Genomic DNA, 8,105 nt, shown 5'->3' on the forward strand with positions numbered 1-8,105 from the left:
TATATATAAATTTAAAAAAATTTCAATAATAATTTTAAAACTTATAAATTAAAAAAATATGTTATACACTTCAAATAATATTTTTGAATTAACTAAAATATAACACTATTTTTACATATTTTTTATTTGATAATATTTTTTTATTATTTAAATAATTATAAAAATATTTTTTTAATTTTAAAAATTTTAAAAAAAATTGAGATTAGATTTAAGTAGCTCAAATCATTCTAAACATGATTCTAAAACTTTGATTTTTTATTTTTTTTGAATTTATTTTTTTAATAATTTTTTTATGAATAAATATATATAAATATTTAAAATATATATAATTAATAAAAATTAATGATTTTAGTGTCATCATGTAGATCTTCCAAAGATCTATCATATATGATCAAATCATACCAAAATCATAAAATTTTAGCATGATTTTCTCTTATTTTCATTCTTCTTCGTTCTTATCTTTTTTTAATAACAAAAATATAAAAAATAAAATATTTATTAAAAAAATAATACATTATCTTACTTCTGGCCAAAAATTAGCATCTCCTCGAACCAGTGCTGTAATTTGACAGAATTTTTTTTTTCTTTTTCTTATTTTTTCAACGTCTCGTTGAGCCTCAGATGAGCTCGGGAGTTCTCTGAGAGCTCTTGAGTCTTTCAGAGAAGACAACCCACCTAGGCTGTCACTAAAAGACAGTCCAGGCCCCACCCCACTCCCCCCTCCTACTTTTTCATGTGAAGAATGTCGGTACGGTTCGGTTCAACACCGAACCAAACTGTACCGGTCCATACCGTCCGATTTTGGGCAGTATGGAGCCGAATCATGCCGAACCGTCCAGTTCGATGCGGTTCGGTAGTGTTTTTCGAAAAAAATGATCGAACCGGATCGACTGGCTGCCGATTCGGTTCGGTACGCCCCGTATCGGACAGTTCGGCCCGGTATAGCGAACCTTGGTCAAAATACTTCTCAAATACAAAGAAGTTCAACAGGAACCACAAGGACTTTTACAACAAGAAAGCTAACCTAGTTCGAGTCAAAATTAAGGATTATTTAGATATTTGGTGGCTTAACTACATCTACAAATGGAACAGGGATAATGGTAAGACCTAACTGCTCTGGATAATCAGTGTTGTTGTCAATATTCAGCTATTCTTCAATGTAGTTGAGCACTTCTTCACCATTGTAACTAAGGCTTTGATTCTACAGCCAGGTACTTCAGCTTATTGAGAGTCCAAACTTCTCATTTGATATTGTGTTCGCAAACTTTTCTTCGACGGCTTCAGCGACCATACCTTGCTTTGCACAAGGATAATGCCACTGATCCATCACTGCCTCGAGTCATCAAAATCTCTAGAATAGCAACTTTCAAGATTCTGAAGCATATCAATGGTAATGTCTACAAATTGAACTTTTTAGAGACTATTTCATCTGCAATATTTAACATGACTAACCTATTGTCTTATGAAGGCCAGGAAGACTAAGAAGATCTAGACTCGATGGCGAGTCTTCTCCAATTGGGGGAGTACGATGCCGGAGCTCCTAGGACACATGCTGCCTCACAAGTTGCAAGTCCCAACCCATGAATTGCAGGTCCTAGTTCAGGGGGTGGGAAACTGATACAAGTTTTATCTTGTTAGGAAAGTTTAGTTAATTGTAGGAAGTTTTGATTTTTGTGAATTTTTCTTTTGACAAATTTTGATGCTATTAGGTAATTTAGTAGTTAGGATTCTTCACTTTAGAATAGAACTTAGAATCTCGCATTGAAATGTTGAAGAAAAGAATCCTCTCAAACTACTTATAAATACCTCTTTTGGGGCTCCGATTGTAATCATCCTAGAGAAACTTGAGGTATTGATTAGTGGAGATTCTATTGTGGAAATTATTCTTCCCATATTTTCTTTATGTTCTCTCTTTCCTCTCTTTTGGTGGACTTCTAGGGCTTTCTAGTGAGTATGTGAGAGCTGTCCCCTTGGAGTGGCCTGCCAAAGTGGTGTTTTAATTCAACCTTGGAAGAGAGCAGTCCGCCCCATGTTCCTCTTGCAACTATCATCTGTCCGTTCTAATATCTTGTAATGTTCATGCCATTGTAGTTTTCTGCTGTGCTACAATAGGTTGCACCAACATACCCTTCCTCCTTCAACTTTTCAGCCCATGTTCAACACGTCCCTAGCATCAATGACATGCTGCCATCCTGCCCTATCCAAAACATGCGATGGGGGATGTCCTATGATGCACCAAATAGGTTGTTAGGATGACAATGTGATGGGCTCATCTTGACCTTTTGGATGGTGTTCTTATCCCAACATCCTGCTGGATGTCCCACAAGGACTTGAATCCTTGTGCTAGACGTTGCATGAAATCAATTTGTGGTAGTTGGTGGTCATATCCATCATTTGTTTGGACTTTGTTCTTCTTCTACATAACTCTGCAAAAATTTTGTGTCACATACTATTTGCGAAGCTAGTTTCCAATCCATGATTTATTCTCTCTTCTCAAACCAAAATAGTATCCTTAGTTCTTCTTTGTGCCATATAACTGTCCAATAGATTGTTGGTGGTGACCCCCCTTCTCAAACCAAAAAACGTGGGTATATGTGATGCGTGATCTTATTTTCAATCTGCACAATCTAGTAGTTTCTTTGATTCTTTTCTCTAGTGGCAGTCAAGGGTCAGGTAAGAGTTCACTATTTTTTTTTTCCCTAACCTTCTCCTGTTATTCTGTTTTGCAGTAAATATAGACTTTGTGGTTGTGTCAATTTTTTTTCTTTGTTATGACTGGTTTTGTATTACCTGGGTTTTTTTTTTCCCCCAAGTCTGTGGTCGATGCTCTATGGAGTGAGAACATTCAGGGTTTGTTATATTGCTCATCATATGGAGTGAATATTCAAGGCTCACAGTGGTTTTCATCATCATCCATAGGATAGCAGCCCCTATAAATGTTGTTTTTGACTTGTTAAATTTGGTTTGTTTCCCCTTAAAATATTTAATGCTTTTTTTAATATTTGTTTTATTGGAGAATGTTGGGATGCAAGGCCTCATTGGCCATGTCATTTTCACACCTGCTTTCCACTTTCTCACATTCATACTTTCACCCAATCTGTTAATTGCTCTTGCCCACGGCTTGATTTCGTGGCCACATCCTTGATCACAAGTTTTATAGGGGTACTTGTTGAAATAATTGCATAGTCAATGTAAGTGTTGCAGTATATCATGGTTCCTTATCTATTGTATACCACTTCCAAGGAAAGAGAACTTGAAAGACTTTCCGGCTACTATACAGGAACAACATGGGTGTAAGACTAACCTGTGGGCAGTCCATACTTTTTAGTGGGCCAACCTAAGACTTGCACTGGGCCAACTCCAGGAACCACACTTCTCACTTAATCACAGTTACTTTCATCTCCCGGAATCCTATCACTTCTGACCAGGTGGATATTCCTTTCCTTAGAAAGGGTGCCTGCACCAGAGCCAACGAGGAACCTCACAGGCACAGCCTCTTACCAAACAGACCTCACTGAGCAGCTTTCACTCTCGTAGCAAAGCAAGAAGCAATGCTTATCATACTTCATTCTTAAGATAAGGAAGGAAGGTTAGACATTTATTTATTCTATGTTTATTCATTACCTTTAGCTTCTGATCAATAGAAATCAATGCTATGTGATCATTCGAGTGACACATACTGTTGGGAAAACCGACCGACCTTCGATTTTGATCACTACAACTTCGATTATGCATCGGTCGAATAGATAGTTCTGATTCTTCATTGACTGATCGAGCTAATTACGCCGACCTATTGTCGGCTAATCAACTAAGATCGATTGACCGACTAGTATTCAACTACCACCGATCGACAGCGAACGACTTAGACCGTCGGCATGACAGAACTAATAGCCGACAGTCGCTCATAAATTCTACTGACATAAAGTCGGTTGTACCAACGTACGGTCGGCAATCTGCTCAACATACCATAACCATCACAAACGGTTATCGACTACGTATCGTGGCTATTAAGGGAAAGTAACGTCTCACTAATTCTATATTTATGGTCTGACAATTTAGCACCATAAAAAGCGAAACCACATGCTCAACGGTTGCACCAGAATCACCTATAAAAAAGGAAGATAAGTGAACAGTACGGATAAGCCAACTTTGGGTCAAAGCTCTGCTACTTCATACAATCAAAGTTACTGTTCACCAACTTCCTCTGACTTAAGCGTCGGAGGGTCTCCGTCGGATACCAATCCGATCTGTGTGGATACTATATCGTAGGTGCTCGATACCGACGACAGATGACGGAGAGTTGGCCGCAACAGATTGGCGCGCAGGGAAGGAGATAGAAAGAGACAACATTTCAATATGACGAAAATCAGAGCCCAACGCTCGACTGCAATCGGATCAGCAAGACACTCTTCCCATCGGGAAGAGATTTCTCCCCCTCCTCCAGTAGCAGAGCCTAGTTCCTCACGTCCCGTGATTACCACGGACGTCCAGATTGCTGCACTCGTGCAGCAAATGAATGTTCTTACGGAGGTAGTCAAAAATTTTCAACAGCAGACCCAACAGTAGCCGCCAGCAAAACAACCGACAGCATATTCGGTGCCGTCCAAGCACAGCCGCCACCATCTGTGGCGATCACCTTCCCCTTCTCCGGAGCGGCCGTCTCAGCTCTCTCGCCGCGATGAACAGCGATATTCTCAACACTCGCCGTACCGCCCATCATTCGCGGCGTTCTTCTTCTTCTCATCTCGACTACATTAGGAAAGAAAAACAGCCGCGGACATCTGCTTCTCCTTCAAGCTCGTCGGGGGGTTCTACTCCCGAAGTTTCTCAGTAGCGTCGGTTCGATGAGTATGAATGCAAGCTTCAAGAAGTCAACCACCGACTCACCCAACTTCAGGTGGAAGGTCGGAAGTCCTCCAACGACTACGATTTTCACACCGTCCAGCCTCTCTCTCGGCACATCTTGGACGAACCGATCCCATCTCGATTTAAGATGCCGCAAGTAGAACCATATGACGGTTCCACCGATCCAATTGACCATCTTGAGAGCTACAAGGCTCTCATGACAATTCAAGGGGCAACCGACGCCCTCTTATGTATCGATTTTCTGACAACTCTTTAGAAAGCTGCTCGAATCTGATACTTCGGGCTTCAGTCGGAAAGCATATACTCCTTTGGGCAGTTAGAATATTCTTTCGTGGCTCACTTCAACACCAGTCGAAGGCCGCCATACCTCCGACAGTCTCTTCTCGATCAAACAAGGAGAGACTGAGACACTTCGAGATTTTGTGGCCCGTTTTAATGCGGCCACGCTTAAGGTCAGAGACCTCAATGAAAATATGGCCATATCGACCATGAAAAGAGGTCTGAGGAATCTCGATTCACATATTCTTTGGACAAGACTCCCTCGGACTTGTGCCAAACTTCTGGAGTGTGCATACAAATATATGCGCACAGACGAAGGAGCTTCTGACCGACGTCAGACAGAAGATAAAGGTCAGAAAAAGAAGAAACAGAAGAAGAGAGGAGCTCCGGCCGAATCGAGTCGGCCATCTTCTAATAAACAAGCTTCGTCCCGACGACGGAGTTCAAAGTCGAGTTACGGCAGGTATGACTCCTATACTCCTCTTTCTGCTCCTCATGCGCAGATCCTTATAGAAATCGAAGGAGCGGAATACCTACGACACCCTCCACCGATGAAAGCATTGCCGAGGAACCACGACCGGAGGAAGTATTGTCGGTTTCATCGTGATCATGGTCACAATACCGAACAATGCATTCAACTCAGGGATGAGATAGAAGCCCTGATTCGACGAGACTATCTTGGAAAGTACTGAAAAGATCCGCCGACATAACTTTCTGCCGATCGATGACCTCAGCCGCAAACTGAGGAAGCTGTAAATAATCAGCTGACTGCAGGGGTGATCAACATAATCTTCGGACGACCGAATTGGGGGGCAACTTCCGAAGAAGAGTCGACGAAACGACGACGACTCAACAATGTAATAATTTTTTTGGAAGAAGATGTTCGGAGAATTCAGACTTTCCATGATGATGCTATTGTTGTCTCGACAACGATAGCAAATTATGATGTAAAAAGAGTCCTTGTAGATAATAGAAGTTCAACTGATGTTCTGTTTTACTCGATTTTCTTCGAATGCGACTACCGACTGACCAACTCAGAAGAGTCTCGACTCCATTGGTCGGCTTCACAGGAGATGCTGTCACAGTAGAAGGAGAAATCTCTCTCCCCTTAACTGCTGAAATCGAACCACAACAGAGCACTGTTTTCATAACGTTCAAGATGGTTCGAGTACCTTCGACTTATAACGTCATACTCAGACGACCTAGGCTTAATGCTCTGAGAGCAGTGGTTTTGACATACCATTTATTAGTTTGATTTCTGACGAGATATGGGGTTGGAGAGATGCGTGGAGATCAACAACTTGTCCGACGCTGCTTCCTTGTCTCCACCCAAAATAATAAACCTAAAGACTCCTTATCTGTCGATAAATTGGACCAAAAAGAGAATCAAGAGATGGGTGAACTAGCTGAACAACTGGTTTCTATCCCATTAAAAGAAGAACCCTAAAAAATGGTCTAAATTGGATCGCAGCTACCCAACTCAGAGCGGCAACAATTAATAAAATTGCTCAGAGCCAACGCCGATATTTTTGTTTGGTCGGCCACCGATAGTGCCAGGACTGCTCAAAAACTGATGCCGACGGAGCATCGGGTTCCACAGCCAATGTTGAAATGTCGACTAGAGCTGGTGTTTGACGTTTCTTCGACGGCCGCAAAGGTCCGGCCTCAGATGCTGCTCTCTTCTTGATAGCATGCTGACGAATATTGGCGTTCGACACTTGCATCCTCTACTGCATGGCTGCAATTACAACGAAAGTCAGTACAATTCAGTAAGTAAAAGAAAAATCAGAAATAACCAACCAATTATACTATACCTAGACGAGGGACCAAAGTAAGACCGGCATCATAAAGGGCCTGTTCGGTTACAAGCTCTTTCTGTTTCGGGACCGCCATGTCTTTCAGCCGGTAAAAGTCTTCTTGGTCTTCGACCTCTACTGGGCTGTTGTCGTTGGGACCGATTCATGGATTGTCCTAACGAGAAGAAAAATCTCAAGGAAGGAAAGAAGAAGCAAAGAAGAACTGGTTCTTCCATCCATGAATGGATGATGGAAGATCGGCAATAAAGGATAGATCTTTTGGAGGTTGAAGAACCACCACCCTCGGACCTTCGGATGAGGTCGGAGGACAAAGAAGACTCGAAAAAGAGAAGGACGAGGCATGGTCGGCAACATCCGATACAATAAAGCAAAACTAATTATCAACCGAACTGAGTTCGGTGCCAGCTGAGCCGGACAAAGTCCGTAATAATCCAAAATATTTCAGACAAATTTTGAGATCGAAAATTGAAGATCCGCCCGAAGATCTTTGACATAAAAGGCCATCTGACCCAAAGGAGGGTTATTCACCCAACCATCGGCTCCAAGGATGAAAAGTTGAAACAGCTTCGGAAACAGAACTGCTCCCCGAGCCGCTCAACGTTCTGTTCCGAAAGTGAAGAGACCTCCACCTCCGGACTTGATTGGGATCGTCCCGAGAAAGAGAAGTCTTAGCCATTAGAGCAACTCTAAAAAAGACGAGGATTCTAGAGGAAAGAACTCAAAAAGAAAAACGAACTTGCCTAAAAGTTGGAGCGATAATCTCGAATGTTGGGGCAACAATTCGGCAGAGTCTCTGAACCAAAGACAGTGAAAAGTAAAAATTTGACTGAGAACGATCCTATATATAGGATCCCTCAACGGTCGAGATGAAGATGGTCAAATCGAAGATTTACCAGATGATGACAAATGGCAACATCTGGACCAACCATTGATCGGATGGTTCGACGCTCCTACTCCAAATCAAGCCACGTCACCTCTATCTGCATGAACAACTCCGACCCAATAACATTCGGACACGTGGCCAAATCTACTTATCAAAATCATATCGTCCGATGCTGAATCGATTTTCCGAAACGATGCCTGATACTGACAACTGATACCGAATTGATCGATCAGTGCGACAGACGACTGTACCTGCCAACA

The sequence above is a fragment of the Elaeis guineensis genome, chromosome 15 (genome assembly GCF_000442705.2).
Source record: "Elaeis guineensis isolate ETL-2024a chromosome 15, EG11, whole genome shotgun sequence".
Taxonomy (NCBI): Eukaryota; Viridiplantae; Streptophyta; class Magnoliopsida; order Arecales; family Arecaceae; genus Elaeis; species Elaeis guineensis.